The following is a 16245-nucleotide window of genomic DNA, read 5'->3' on the forward strand; positions in this document are numbered from 1 at the left end:
TCAATTGGAATTTCTTTGTCACAAGCGCTTTTTCTTGTAAAAGAAATAGCAATTTTATGGCAAGCCAAATACTGGGGGAAAAAGACTCATCCTTAGAAATACATAATAAATGTATATTAGTGAGACAGAAAATTGGAAAATGGCCACCTGCCAACAGCTACATAAATTTTGGAGGCAATGCATTTTTCTGCCATTATGCGTTATCACAGGAATTGCAAATATTTATTAAAAGTATTAAAATGGTGAGAATGTTAAATGTTTCCTCCAGTAGTGGAAATTCACATTGCCACAGAGAAGATAGGATATTCCGATACAATGTTTATTAAAATGACTTCATTTTATTAGGCTGTCATACACAATAAATGTGCAGGTACAGTTAACAAAAGATCTATTGTGGATATGGGAGATTTGTGAGTAACACTTCAAAAAATAATCTCTTCTGAACTCTATTCATATAAAAAGCATACTACAAACTTTCATTAACTTCCTTAGAACCAATTATTTTCTGAGCTTATTTTATTTTTCTGCCATCCTGCTGTATTTTGTTCGTCAATTTGTTTGCTTACATTTTAATGCTTAATGGGATTAAATGCAGTTTATCTTTCATTTATACACTAGTAAGCTGAGTGTATACTTTACATGTAGCAGGCAATAAAATATTACAATTATTTTTGGGTTCATTTACAGGTCTAAATATGAATGCCTAAAATATATTGGGACCCAAGTATCTTTTCATCCATGAATAAAATATTATTAAAAGATTGGTGGGAGCTCCATAATATCGATTGAGAAGAAAATCACATTCCAGGTTTGCCCACATTTTCTGCTAGGATTAATCACAGTGATTTTGTTCATGAGGTTCCTGTTACAGTAAGATACAGACACAGTGAACACCACCGACATCCCATAGCCTCATGGGGCAACTTTTCTGGTTGGCTTCTCGGGCATAGAGCCCCTTCCAGGTGGGTCTGAGCACTGATGAGGAAACACCAATCCCTACGTGAACGGGTGGTTTGAGTAAGTGAATGGTTTAGGTCTGAGAAAAGTAGCTGAAAAATCATCTCTCAGGACAGATTTAGAAAACAGCTGGATTAGAAAAGGATATGTTGAGATAAACAAGATGATCTTAGACACTCGCTAGATTTGCAGTGAAATTGTTGTTGTTGGATGGGAAACAACACTACTTCTGTTTTCAGTGTTTTCCTGAATCACCAATGAAAGGAAGGAGGATAGCCATTGCCTTCACAAATGAAAGTGTAATCTAAGTACCTTTTAAACACCCTTTTTGTTCTTCTTTTTTTTAATAAGAAATACACAGAGAAATAAGAAGCCAGTACTGGTTTTTTTTTCTTATTTGACAATTCCTCAATTCCTTGCCGTCCATTAAGTAAGTGCAATTGGAGTATATGTTGTAGACAAAGGGTGAATAGATCAACATTACAAGACCCCAGAGTTATGGAGAGCCTTATGCAAGAAAAAGCCTGACTCTAGAAGATGAAATTTCTGAAATAAAGGATTTTTCTCTCTGCTCTTGTATGGTGCAGTTTTATTCTTTTCTGAAAAACACAGAGTGGCAGCAGGGGAGTAACTTTCATGAAAAATAACGCTTTGTCTTGATCCAGACACTTGATATGAATTTGTGAAATATCAAAAGTGGTGCATGGGATTTAACACTAAATGCGTGTGTTGGAGAGAGACCCTGGCCACCTCACAGGCAGAGGCAAAACCACCGTCAGCTTTGGTGGGGGCAGGTGTAACACCCTCTCACTGCTGCAGCTGCTCGACCAGAAGTCAGAAACCACGGCTGAGATATACTCTGCCCAAAGCACTTGCGTAGTTCACTCAGTGTAAAAAGTGTAATCAGCATTTCAAGCAATACAAGCCCATTTGCTTGGCCAACCTTATTTAATATGAAGCATGTTTTATCTTGATTTAGGTTGTTGTTGTTCTTTAATTAAAGAAATTATGGGAGGTCATTCTCATTAGTTTAGAAGAGTCCTCACAGAAGGGGTTTGCACTGATTTAACCTCAGGGTAAGCTGGCACAACTTTTGCATGTAAATAGGATTTAACACTGGACACTTTGTGAATAATACAGCTCTTCACTTGTGACATTCAAGGAATACTTGGACTACTGAGTGGAATAAAAAGATAATGTTGATAAGCTGGGGTCTTACTGTGAAATTCATCAAATGATTTGCAGTGGCAGCCCAGAGCCACTGCACCAGCGGGTAAGGGACACCACAGGGCTTTCTGCTAGGGGTAGTCCAGGCAATACACCCCATGCCTGCATGATGACATGAAACAATATTGTACTCAAATCCCATCGCTCACATCTGGACAGGAGAGCTAGCTAAGAGGTGCAGAAATTGGGCAGCAAGAGTGGAAAGCAAAGTGTTGCCCTATTACACAAGGAAGTCATGCCTTGGGGCTGGAGCATGGCACAGGTGCATGGCAGCAGAGGGGCCACCACTGCCATGGAAAAGATCTGTCATGAAAAGAAAAAAGAAAAAGAAAGAAAAAAAAAAAAAGCAGCAGTATGATAAGTGCCAACTCTGAATGACGCTGTCTTTAATTGGTACCACCAGGGCTTTGGGCAGTCAGCACGCTTTTCATGTTTATAATAGAATCCCCAAATTTGACTGATCTGAAGGGCATCTGACTGTTTTACATTAATCACAAGCTATACAGCAGAGGCTGAGAGCAAGTGGGCAGATACCCTGGTGTAGTAGCACTAAGGAGCTCTCATTATAATCATCCTGCCAAATCAAAAGAAAAACCCTAAGGCTCCTAATAAAGGAGACCACTGGACTAAACAAATTGAACAAGTAGCTAGACATGCATGAGCTTAAAACTACTGGTGTCAATCAGATTTTTCTGAGCCACTCATTCTGCTCAGTACTCCAAAGCACATGCAGACAAAACACAGGCACAGGCTTCATGTACAAGCATCTACCCTAGCAAGGTGCATGCTGACCTATGGGTGCTAGTTCATACACCTAGTGCTGGGGAAACAGCTTCAGATGCAGTTTATAAAGGCACCTTCAAGAAATCATTATTATACCACTATCAAAATTGATAAAGCACTAAGTGAAATAGGCAGTGTGTAGGGGACATCTGCAAGCGCAAGAAGGATGCTGTATGAGCAGGCTTCTCAGCCTCGGTAGGGTGGGATGGCTACCTCCATTGATTCCAGTTCAGAAGATACAAAAGAAAGATTTTGGACCTCATAAATTTGAGTGTCTTTAGGTCAGGAAAAAGGTGCCCTGAAAGTCCCGTGCACTTCTCACCTTCCTGCAGCTGCTGGTGGAAGTTACTAGTTATATTCCCTACTGTAAGGAAAAAAAAATCTTAAAAGGGTGGTTGTCACGGTTTAACCCCAGCCAGCAACTAAGTACCACGCAGCTGCTCGCTCACTCCTCTTCTCCAGTGGGATGGGGAGGAGAATCGGAAAAAGGTAAAACCCGTGGGTTGAGAAAAGAAGAATTCAGTAACAGTAACTGAAATAAAGTAAAATATAATGCTAATACTGATACTAATAAATGCAATGAAAAGGGAGAAAACAAAAAGAGAAAGAGACGTAAAACTCAACCCCCGCCCCCCACCCGCTCCCAGAACCAAGTGATGCACAATACAGTTTTCACCCCGTGCTGACTGATGCCCAGCCAGTCCCTGAGCAGCGATCACCCACCCCAGCCAAACCCCCTCCGGGTTCTACACTGAGCATGTTGTTCTGTGGTATGGAAGGACTATCCCTTTGGCTAGTTTGGGTCAGCTGTCCTGGCTGTGTCCCCTCCCAGTTCTTGTACCCCTCCAGCCCTCTCGCTGGCAGGGTCTGAGAAACTGAAAAGTCCTTGACTTGGCATAAACATCACAGAGCAACAACTAAAAACATCAGTGTGTTATCAACATTATTCTCATGCTAAACCCAAAACTGAACCAGCTACTAGGAAGAAAGTTAACTTTGTCCCAGCTGAAACCAGGACAGGTGGGTCATTGTCTTCTCAATAAAAAGCAGTTGGCACTAATGAAAGATCTCCAGAAATGGGAGGGAAAGAAAATTTTAAATTTAGAAGCAATATATTACATGTTACTGTTTTTAAGACAAATGATATCTAGATCCCATTACCTACCACTCCTTCTCAAAAGCCATCGGGCAGAAAACCAAGATTTTGATGTACTCCCTCGAAACTCAAAAATAATCTGTGCACAAGAATAAGTACTCAGGGAATAAAAAGGAAAAATATTTGGTTTAGAGCTGGAATCAGGGGAGATGGAAAAAGAAAGGTTTCTGTAGGGAACAGATGGACTAGTGACGATGCACCTGAGAAATTAGGTGAAGGCATCAAAGGAGCAGCTTTAGGGAAAGAAAATTCACTTTGAGCCTCTAGTGCATTTATCATTGTTGGAACTGATGGCTAAAACAATGCCAGCTTTTTAAGTATTGGGAAATTTTACCTACCAGCCTCGCTGCTAATTGTGAGGGCACTGGCTGCTGTCCCACTGTCACCATCTGAGTGGCTGCACCTCTGTATGGACATTGCAGTAGCTGTGGAGTAGGCAGAACTGGGGGTCCCTTTACCAGCATCCTGGTGCCTTGCAAACTGGAAGGTAACGTTTTAAGAGAGTATTATTATTTTTAAATGTAATATTTTTTTTAGTTCTTTCCTCTTTTTCCTTCTTTTTTCCTATTGTTTCTCTCTATTTTTTGTACTCCCCGCTGTAATAAACCAACATATAAATGTACTGGATAATTTCCACCTGGAATGTTGGAAGACAAATAGTACAAAAGATCATTTTGGTCATTTACCATATTGGCTTAGCATGGTAATACTATTGGGTCTTTTTTCATTTCTCATTTCAAAACTGTAAACAAATGTTGCAAGAACAGATCAGATACTCCCTACCTAAGACAGTGCCTTGTGCAATGAAAACATCAAATCAGGTTTTTGAAGACAAAAATGCCCCCCCCCCCCCCCTTTACTTTTTCATAGGAAAAAAAGCCCAGAATTTTGAATTAGCCCGAAATTCAAAACTGCATTTTTGCCAAGCAGCAAAACCAGAATTACCCTTAGACAAATTAAACCACAAACACATACACACACAGAGATGAGTAAAATGCACATTAAATATGAAAAAGTATTCCTTTCAGGCAGAAGATAAACAGCCCTACTACAAATTAGCTCTCGGCCCCGTCAGGTGTGAATCTCTCTTGTCAATACGTACCAAATTCCCTGAGATAGAACCACATGGTCATGAATTTTATTTCTCTCCTGCTTAATTCCTAGTACCACTCTCCCTTGTGGATTTACTCAGGGATGATTTACAGTGGGAAAGGTGACATTAAACACGTCATTGAGCATGCAAAGATGCTGCACTCAAAGCAGCATATGCTTGACTTTGTTAAAAGATGAATGCTGTCAACTCCACAGTGCCCACCAAGATCTGGCCTCCTTTTTCTTCCCAACAAACTTTGAGGAAGATGCAGACACGAGTCTTGACACTGAGAGAAATAAAAGTTAATGTATTCATGACATGATTTCACTTGCAGCCTGATTTAGCAATGTCTTGTCTAGTTTGGATCTGCTGTTGCTTTTCCTAATTTACTCATGGCACAAAGAAAATAAATAAATAAGTGCACTATAGTCTTATTTATCCTTCTTTGGACATTTCTTTACGAGGCAGATGGTCAATTAAGAGCACTAAACAATGACACTGTTTTCTCTGTAAACATTTTTTTCTAATAGCCTAACAAATGAGAATCTGTGATGCCATACTGCTGAATACCATCTTGACTTTCTAATTACAAAGAACTGTGTCTTGATAGTAACAATTACAGCTGTAACAATGATGCTGGTACTTGAACAATATAGTTGGAGGCAAAGTGCTTATCGGAATATTCACAAATAAAGGCTTACATTTATGCCAGAGCTGGAGATGGGAGGTTAAACAGTTGGGGGTGGGGAGGTGTAGAAGAAAGGTTGAAAACATTGGTTTAGTAGCTACAGATGTGAATTTGAATCCAATTACATGAAAAGCGGGGGGTGGGAGGGGTGGGGGAGGAGAATGAAAAGATGCTGTTTCCTTCTGTTTGGCTAATCAATAGGTTAAAGGGTTAGTAAAATTAACATGTTAATAACATTCATTTTGCTATTTATGTACCGGTCATAGTGTTTTCAAAGAATTATGTCTTGTGAGCAATACACATACTGTTATGCCTGCTTTTACCCTTTTTTGTCTGAAATGGTGAAATGATCAGTATTTTTTCCCCCAGTGTGATAGAGACCAGCTTCCCAAGTCTCTAATTTACTCTGCCTTTCTTATGTAACTTCTTAAATCTGACCATTCCAACGTTTGGGTTTTTATGCCTTCTTCTTCTAATTGAAAAGTTCCCTCTACCCCAAAGAAAAGGGGTAACACAGTTCCTGAGCTCACAACTTGTCCCCACCACTGCTGTCCCATGGAAGCATGTTGGTAAACTGCTGTTCGTGGGTGCCTTGTTGCCATCTCCCTTCCAAAGGAAACGGGATCCTTGGAGGAGGCTCAGATTCTTCCTCCTGTCCCCTCATTGATGGTCTTTCATCCCTGTCTGCACCACCAGTGCCACAGACTGCCCCCCGCCCCCCCCAGCCTTGGCACTACCCTGTCCCCGACGGCAGGATGGCTTTTGCCTCCTCCGCTCCTTCCCTCGCTCCCACTCCCACAGCTCTCCACCCACTCTGAGCCATAATTTAGCCCACACTTATTAATCAGTGCACATAATTTGTCTCTAATGCTGTCAATTTAAGACGGCAACCTGACTTCTTTTTGGAGGGGGCAGGGTCAACAATTTAATGAATCTCGTCTGCATTTTAATTCAGACCTAACAATCTGCCTCTGGCAGTTTTCTTAGAAAAGTGCAATGTTTTCCAGGATTTTCTTTCATCAAATCCAGCACAATGGGATGTTTACCTTCCTGCCTTGGATATGTTCAGCACAGGGTAAGTCACACACAGACCTACCTCAATCAAACTGGGACACAGACTAAATCTACCGCTTTAGCCTTTGAAGGGTTTTCCTGGGGACGTGTACAGCACAAAGAAAGAGAAACTTGGGGCTGTGCAGTCCCTTTTCTACACAGATCGGTGCACAGTTGTAGGCACAAAACTACAGACTTGCGTGACTCAATGCCCCTCATGAAATAACCCTTTCTTCACTAATGGTCAGAGTATCCAAGGCACAGCTCCAAAAGAGCTTGCTTTATTTACTCCTGCACTTTTCCTTTTGTCCTTTCTACAGTAAAGTCCAGCAGGAGGGGAAAAAAGTTACTTGCAGAAAAGAGAGGTGTGGAAAATTCAGTCCTACTGATGAAACAGCGTGGATGAGTTTATCTAATTGCCATGGCAGGAGTCTGGAGGCTGACTGAGCAGCTCAATGGATGTCCCTGGGTCAAAATAAATAAAATTCCCCAAACGAGACCCTCTCGATCACCATGTCAGATGTAAACGGAATAGACTTTGTTATTAGGAGCAATGTGACTTTGCCCAGGCGAGTGCCACACTGACAGTAGCTCCTTTCTGGATTTCAGTCAGCCGCTGTCACTTGCCTTGACAACACGGGAAGTTAATGTATTCACAGCATTACTGCACACGCATCTGCAATTCACAGCATATTGTATTGTTTACCCCTGCTCTTTTGTAGCAGTGCATGTAGTAATTTGCCTTCTAGCAGCAGAAAATTCCTCAACTTAAAATTTTACCCTCACTTTGTTTGCCCTTAATAGAAAAACAATCTTTCTACAGCCCCGCCAACCAACACAGCTACCGCACTCTGCAGCATCACAAATAGAAAAATGTCATATTTCACATTTTGATCAGAAGTGTCTTCAATATATTTTTATGCATATCCTTCATCTTTCTCTGCCACATGTTACTTTTTCCCCTTTAACAGCTGCTTAGCATATTTTACGCCTTCTGGACAGTTTCTAAGCAGTATAGGAAGGGGCATTCCTGCAACGTACCTGCGTACTTATAGTAATAGCAGAGGGGGTTTATGTCCTCAGTTATCTTCCATTGCGGGTCCTCCTGTCTGCCAGCACAACAGGGTGCTTCTGGGGTTTCTACTCTTTCACAGACCCACAGCAGCTCCAACCCAGCGGCTCTCCAAGTTTTTGGTGAACAGGTGAATTATCTGTCATTTACCTGATTTACCATTCAGATTATTTTCCCCTATTGCAAAGCTCTGTCAGATTCAGGTATCTGTCCCTGCCACATAGTACAAGGCAGCCCCATCTGCCACACCATTAATACCACTAAATCTACACCATTTTCAAGCCTATAAGCTCCAAGTCTGGTAATGAAATGAGACAGAACACCAAATCTCTGTATGCCAAAGTACTCCAAGTAAAGCATATTACTTCCTGATAGATATATATGTTTCTCTAGGCACTGTAAAAAAAAAAAAAAAAAACCAAACCAAACAAAAACCAACAAAAAAACCCCCAACAACAACAACAAAAACCCCACCAAAAAAACCCAAACCAAACATAAAAGATTGCTCTTACTCCAGGAATCTCTCCAACACTGGGGAGAAGTCACTAGAAAGATGCAATAGGAAATTCAGTAAATTCTCTCTGAGTTGCAGGTTTACGTTCAATAAACTAGTATTAATATCCTTTGCTTTAGCTAGTATAGTATCAGAGTGACACAATCCATGCAGAGTCACCTGAAGTGGGCCCTTGTTTTAAAAGAAGAGTACCTTTGTTGGAACCTGCTTTTTTGTTGTTGTTGGTTTTTTAAGACTTAGTAAACTTGTATGCTAAAACACAAAGTATGTTAAAAATATGATTGCCTGGTTCAACAGCTACCCTTCACAGAGTCAACATGTGTATGTCTCAGCACAAACTATTTTTATTCCAATTACATAGCTTTCTGAATGAGTTTATCAATTCAGAGCAAGTGTCGCTAACCGTCATTTCGGATACCTTGGCACAGCCTCCACTCATTTGGCTTCCAACTTTCTTCCAGACACCGTTTCCCAAAAATCAGAGTCCAGGTTGGTCAAAGTAACACACCACTCCGACAGCTGAAGGTCCTTCTGAAGCTCCATGTTGTGGGCTTCATCTCACATGGCTTCACCTGTGTGAAGTCCACCATTAACACAGTGGGCTGGGCAAATCCAGAGGAAGATTCATCCTGTCCAAAAATGCCTAAGATAGGTGAGATGATACATAGATAGATTTCATCTTCAGTAGATCTCCCTTTGGCAATGTCAAAGTGATTAAAGAAGCAGCTTAGCTTTTAGATGGCTAAAGTGGCATGAGATGAGCCTCACCCTTTCATGCTTATGGTCAAGAGTGTTTGGCATCAGCACAACCCCTAATGAATACTGGAGCCTGACAAGTCCATAACACGCTGCTTAGTTTAAATTCCTCTGTCTGGCTGCAAATGTCCAGTTTGCTAAAGCCTGAAAGTGAGACAAACTGTACAATAGATACTTCAAAAGAATAAAATTGCAAAGTGCCTAGGTAGCATTGTGGAGAAGGGAGTTTCAATTCAGAGAGCTTTCCAGATGAAACAGATGACTAAACCCTTACCGAAAAGATGAAAAGAGATTCCCTGCCCCGCCCCCTTTTTTTTTTTCTTTAAAGCAAGGGGGAAATAATATTGGGAATTTAGAAACATGAATTTTTAAAACCTAATAAGCTACACTAACAATCTACACAATTCCCTTGCCTTAAAATATTCATTTGGAAACACAAGATTTGTGATGGGGGCAGGCTGTGTAAACAGGTCTGAATTCTGTACGTGCAGGGGTCTCAGCAGTACCCCCCAAGGCCAGTGCTGTCCTCAGCCGTCCTTAGCTCAGCCCCGTCATGCTTTTCCACCTTCTGTCTCTACATGTTGGAAAATAACAGGCAATGAATTGCACAGTGCATCTATGAGGTAGGGGCTGCAAACTACCATTTTATATCTGTGGGGACTGTTGGGCAGAGAGGGAGAAGGAGCTGCGCAAGCAGTCTGGAGGACTGGGGTCCTCCAAGTGTGTCCTGAAAATGGGAAGTCTCAAGTCTTCCAGTGCTTCATGGCCCTGCCAAACACCCAAGTAGTTCTCTGGAAGCATTCCTGGGAGGAATGCATATCCCTGAGACCAACTTGCATCTAACAAAACGTTTAGACATTGATAAAGAGCATATTCCTTGCATTTGTTTTTCTAGGCACCTGCAGCCACACCTTCTGTGTTGCTCACTATAGGACCATGATGTCTGCTTTACTGTTAGTGCAAAGCGACACTTAGAAACTCTTGGGGAAAAAAGGGCATTCACACATTTTAATGAGAACTCCAAGAAAAGGGAAGAAAAGCAACTCTTCAGTAGCTGCATAAATAGTTCTAGGCTCAATTTCCTTTCTTCCCCTTCTTGCCTCACTCTTGCCCTAGTACCAAATTTATGCAAAATTAACAAACACTTTTCTACTATCTTGCTTTAAGTTTCATGCTTTTGTCTTGTCTATTTTAGTTTATCACTTTTTTTTTTTTTTTTGGCAACCTTTTTGACCTAGCCCAATTCTGTTCTCTGTCTTCCTCCCTTTCCTTCTATTTTGGTTCATGTGACTAGACTCCAGACTTCTCCCTTTCACTCTCACACACACTGCTATTAAAATTAAATCCTTTTGTGTAATTCTCCATTTCATTACAGGTCTTCGAGTCACTCCTGAATCCCAAATCAGTCTTTGTAACTTTGAGTTCATTTGAAGGCAAACTTTCAGCACATGGTTTGCTTCAGGTAAGACTCCTCCTTATCCCACTAGTGCATAGTTCAGCTCAAAAGACTGCCACATAAAGCTATAGACCACCCACAAAATGACCATACAAAAGGAAGGTGCACGTTCCTTTCTTTTAACACAAAATGCATACAATATATACACTGCCATAAGAAATTTAGGCCTGACTGCCTAACAAACAGGTAGCCAACGGCACAAGTAGCTGGTGGTAAATGGGGCCCCTGAGAAATATTTTAACAGGGGAGACCATTTCCATGAAAGCACAAGTGGAGCTTGTGGAGGCAGGAGCCAAACAGACCTCAGAAAGCTACTGAAAGCCAGGAGACATGGAAGCCATAAACCACAGGTCTCTTGTAAAAGCTACCCAATTCCCTGATCCCTCTGCTACCAATGTATTTTTGGCCATCCTAAAGATGTCAAATGTTCCCATGAACCTAAAAAGGATCTGTCTGATTGAGGAGAATCAGGCCTGAAGGAACTTGATGAAGAAATCAGTGATATACTGCCTCCCTGCACCAGAAATCCTGCTTTCCATTTACCAAAGACAAAAAATGCTCAGATCTTTCTAAAAACATCACTGGCTCCCAATTACCAACTAAGTGATGCCTTCCACTTTGAAGGAAAGGAAGGTGACACTTCAACAGCTGGGTACTCTACCACGTACTTTTCATGCCTGGGCAAAGTTGTTGTAATGCACTGCAGTAGATGAGGCTTAGCTCATATTGAGTAGACCTTCTAACTAGTTAGCAAGAGTGAAAACCAGCACTTCTCACTAGTCTTCCGAGCCATCTCTAAGGCCCATTTATTTTCAGCACCAAGTCAATGCTTTAAGTCCCTAGCAGGCTGGAAAGTGGTAATAGAAGTCTCAGTTGATAAGTACATGACTAAGAGATTCAAGTGTATTCCTTTGGGACAACAAAGATAACAGTGCCCCGGGCAAAACTGTCAAGAGAAAGAGGGAAGGTTTTGAATGAGCTTCAAGAAAAAACAAAACAAAACAAAACACCACCACACTGAACTCACCAGTCCCCAAGTATTTAGAGTACCATGCAAGAATCACTTTTCTTCTTCTTTCTGAAAAAAAATCTTGGAATGAATGAAGGTGACATCATCACCATTGGTCTTACCACTATTAATAATAAGCACAGGTAAACATACAGAACAGGAGGAAGCTGTCAGAAGAGACGACAAAGGTGAGGCCCTTGACTCATAAAGTAAAGGTGGAATAAACAGGAGAGGAAAAGCAGACAAGAATTGTGGTGCTTGGATGCTCCCCACCTTACTATTTACAGTGCCCAGCTATCAGATGATGAAAGCATGAGCAGTAAGATATGTACCAAAGATGAAGATGTGATTAGTAATAGGATGTAGGACTTCCTCAATATGTTGAAAAATTGAAAGCCAGCCAGAAAATACATAGAGCACATTGGTAGAGCTTTCAGTGGGTAAAAAGAGAGAAAGAAACACATAAGGAAAGCTTCTGTTTTGGAGACAAAGACCAAAATTACACAACACACTTAAGGAGAGGTACTGGCATGGGTGCTTTCCCCTAACCCTAGCAAAGTACCTTCATTCTCATCAGCCTCTCCTGGACCCTGGTCCTACCTTCCCCCCTTGTGCCAGCCCAGGAAACCTCCTTAAAGACATGGGAAGCCAATATAACTCATTAACCCAGCAGAAATGTAACATGGTAAAGAATATGGATTTATATTTTCTGCTGGACCGGTGAGTTGTATGACCTTACTGTATGGTTGGACAAGCAACATGGTGGGTACACAGCACTGCAGGGAAGGAGGAGGCAATAAGTTTAACTGTCCTGAGCTGCAACAGTGCTCCCCCTAGCCTGGAGTTAGAGACAATGTGAGGACAAGGATCAGAAGAAGGGATTTGGAGGAAGTTAGCAGTGCAAAGCTCAGTGTAGGACTGCAAGGGGTAATGATACTGATTTAGGAATATTCAGCACAATGACACCTACTACAGCCTTTGGTGCAGAAAGGACCACTGACATACAGTCCCCTGGGGGAACAAAGACCTACATTTAGGGAGCTGCCACTAAAAAGCCTTCAGTACATGGGAGTGGAACAAATGTCCAGGTGAAACACTTTTCTGTAGCATGGCCCACAGGTGCAGGAGAGAAACCCATCAGGGAGCACGCAACCAAGGAGGCTTCTTAGCAAAGGAATAGGCAAATGCATACCCCAGCCCTGGGTGTGGAAAACCACTTTTTATTCAAGATCTGTTTGATGAAGCTGAGAAGGGGGAAGATTTCTAAGACACATATTTTGCAAGAAAAAGTCATGACTACTGTCCTGAAAATAACAATTTTGAGGTGTGGGCTAAGTCCCACTTGATGCTAAAGCATGAGAAAAAAGAGTGACCAAATATAGCGGTGTCTTTCCTACACTGTGAATTTGTCACAGATGCCTTGACTTCCTTTGCTTCATGTGCTGTGATGCAGCAAAAGCTGGGAGCTTTGTAAAATGAAAACGTTGCAGAAGCTCTAGGTGCAAATGCAGCATGTGCAAAAGCCCTTTTATTCAAACTGTGCTACTTAACGAAGTGGTTTGTGAAGCCATTTTCAAGCCTTCAGCAATTTTCCCTGCTTGAAGAGATCATTTAGTATCTTCTTCATGGGCTGCTCATAGACTTTAAGCCTCAGAGTTCACCCCATGGTGTCACCTGAAAGGGCACTGCAGGCTGTGGATCACAAGTACAGCAGAACTGGAAAGTTCATTTCACATATTGTTTCAGCCCCAGTACTTAATTCTGGGAGGAGGTGATTTTGCATCAGAATGAGACATACTAGGTACAAACCACAGATTACTTTTCAGAGGAGTTAATCTTTCTATCCATTATCTAGAGTAATTCAAAAAGCACAAAAAATGGAACTGTTCTTGAAGAAAGAATTTGTGTTCAGGTAATTACAAGTAACAGACACATCTGGTTATCTTAATTGTTTGGGAATGTCTCAATTATCTAAGAATGTTTTCATAAGGACTCAGAGACAGTAAAACTTTCTCACGGCAGATTGCATTCACTGATGAGAGGAAATTCAGTCGATCTAACACACTGAAGCGTGCTTCGACCCAGAGAGCACTTTCAGTCCCGTTGCCAGTGGGCTTTATTTGCCTGTAAAGGACGACAGACTGAAGTGAGAAATGGGAATGTCCCACATAGCAGCAGCACACCTTTTCCCTGTTATCTGCGTTCTTCCAGCACTCTGCGAAAATGAAGTTTTTTTGTGTAGTGATGGTTCAGCCAGACAAATGACAGCAGTGATTTTTTAGACATCTGCCCCAAAGTGAGGTGAGTCAAGTAAAGGCTCTTGTCCTGTCGGAGGGCAGTGCAGGCATTTGCGGCTGGTCAGTGGCACCCCTTCCCTCGCAAAGACTTGAAGTGTCTGTTGCTCGAGGGGTGTTCATTGCAGAGCAGCCCATAAGTTTCTGCAAAGCTGAATTCACCTGCACAGGGTAGCAGCTGCTCATCACGGACCCACAGCCAAACTCCAGAGCCAAACCACAGAGAGGGGGACCATTCAAGCACCTAAGGTAGACCCCCACCCAGTGGTGCATGTAGTCTCCTCACATAGACTACAAAAATTGGGAATTAGCCATTGGGAATTACTTCTCCCAGCTCATAAACCTCCAAACTGCGTGTGTGCAGAGGGGTGGCAGGATAGGGACAGAGGGAAGGTTTGCACTGATGCCAAGGTGTGGTGTCTGTGCCCCACCAGATGAAGGGTTTCTTACATGTGTCTGTCCCATAATTCATCCAGCTCTTCCACCAGGGCCACAACCACCTGGGTCTAATGTTTTCTGATAAGGGCTGAAGAACCTCTCAGCTCCCAGCTTGCTTCTGCTTGTAGCCTAACTAGCACCTTTGTGTGGAAGACATGATTGGGGTGAAATCCTGTAACTGTAGCGAATGTACCCCTGTGGTTAATCAAACCAGCAAGGAAGGGTGTTGCTGGGGCTCTACACAAATCCCAATCAATATTATTTATCTGGCTGAATGTGCAAGCTGGCCATGTCCCCTCCACCTAATGCCCACTCCCATCCCCTCCACCCTGTGGGTATCAGCAGGAGGGAACCTGATGTATGCTGGTAATTATCTGCTGCTGAAAAGAAGTGCTATTTCTCTTATTTTTGTAATGCAGATCAATGCACATGTCACCACTGAAAAGCTATGTCATTTAGGATAGAGCATTAACTGCTAGGAATGGATTTTGAAGCTCCCCACTTGTGGGTGGAATATTTTCTGGAGGAGTTGAGCCTTTCAAATGCTGAATTTCATTTATCCCACTGCCTCTTTAAGAGTAGTCGGTGGAGGAGAGGGTGTTTGAGAAAGTGACAGCTCGTCATCTTCCCCAGCAAGCTGGAACTGGGGACAAAGTGGTGGTAGGGAAAGAAGGAAACTGGCACGGGCAGGTTAGTGGGGGACAGAGCAGGATTTGCTGGAGAAAAGCAACAGCCCTGCAGTGGGGTTGCAAGAAAGCAAACTCCAGAAGACAGAGTGCAATTTGTGGGGTTGAGAAGGAAGGGCGTGTGCCTGTGAGCAGAAACATAGTAAGGCACAAAGGGAATGAAAAAAAGGAAGGCTTGAAAAAGGGCAAAAGCTGGGTGCTTCACTAAGAAGGGTGCAAGTCTTGAAATCAACACACACACCCCCCTGTCAAAATCGCTACCTAGGAGCTGTGCTAGCATGGATTATCTAAAAAGGAGCCAGCTGATTTGCAGTGAGAGGGAAGAGTTTTCCAAGTTTCTTTCTACTCTGCACAGGAATGAAACAGATACTTGCTAAGAAAGAGGAAGCAAACTCTCCTAGTGGGCATCAGGCTCAGGTAAAGAGGAACACATAATGGTCACAACTGGGGTTCACTACGTTTACCAAGAAAAACCTCTAAATCTGTAAAAAGGGAAGCTATCAGTTTACAGTCATGTGAATTATGAACTCCACTCTTCCAACTGGGAATTTTTATTAGCTCTCCCTTACGCCTCCAGGATAATCTGGTCACCATCAAACGAGAAAACCATACAGTCCCCCTAAAGATTTTGGCAAAGCAATTACCCTACTGCTGCTATGGTACTGCTATTCTGCACCCAAAATAATTAATCGTTGCTTTGACGAATGTGCATCTACCCACACACGCTGCACACTTCACTCGGACATGCAGATGTATGCAGCCCACACTTAGGATGTTGACAAAAGTGGCTAAACCTGAGACACACTAAGCATTAATAAAACGTGACCCATACTGCTACGTACTTGCTATTTGCCATTGTTAAAACAGGCATTTGCCTTACTTTACAGATATGATTTTTAGAGTATATGTTCACTATATATGGCTCCTCTTTGAAAGTTCTGTTACTCTTTGGAATTGCTCAAAAATTTCAATATTCTTTTGAGTACTTGATATTTACAGTTTGATATTTAAAGTGTGCAATTTGTTATCTAAATTGCATAGCACATCCAGCTTCCAGACTGAA

The 16245-nt window shown here is 42.1% G+C and overlaps 1 long non-coding RNA gene across 12 annotated transcripts in view; it reads right to left on the reverse strand.

Annotated features, from left to right (window-relative positions):
- The window catches only part of LOC129737253 (uncharacterized), a 229998-nt gene that overhangs the window by 42300 nt on the left and 171453 nt on the right, over positions 1 to 16245 (reverse strand). For all 12 annotated transcript variants that reach the window (XR_008734923.1, XR_008734922.1, XR_008734921.1 and 9 more), the window contains one exon: positions 4462 to 4603. This is a non-coding gene — a long non-coding RNA (uncharacterized LOC129737253). The remainder of the gene's footprint in view (positions 1 to 4461; positions 4604 to 16245) is intronic.

Source organism: Falco cherrug, chromosome 13 (genome assembly GCF_023634085.1).
Source record: "Falco cherrug isolate bFalChe1 chromosome 13, bFalChe1.pri, whole genome shotgun sequence".
Classification (NCBI taxonomy): Eukaryota; Metazoa; Chordata; class Aves; order Falconiformes; family Falconidae; genus Falco; species Falco cherrug.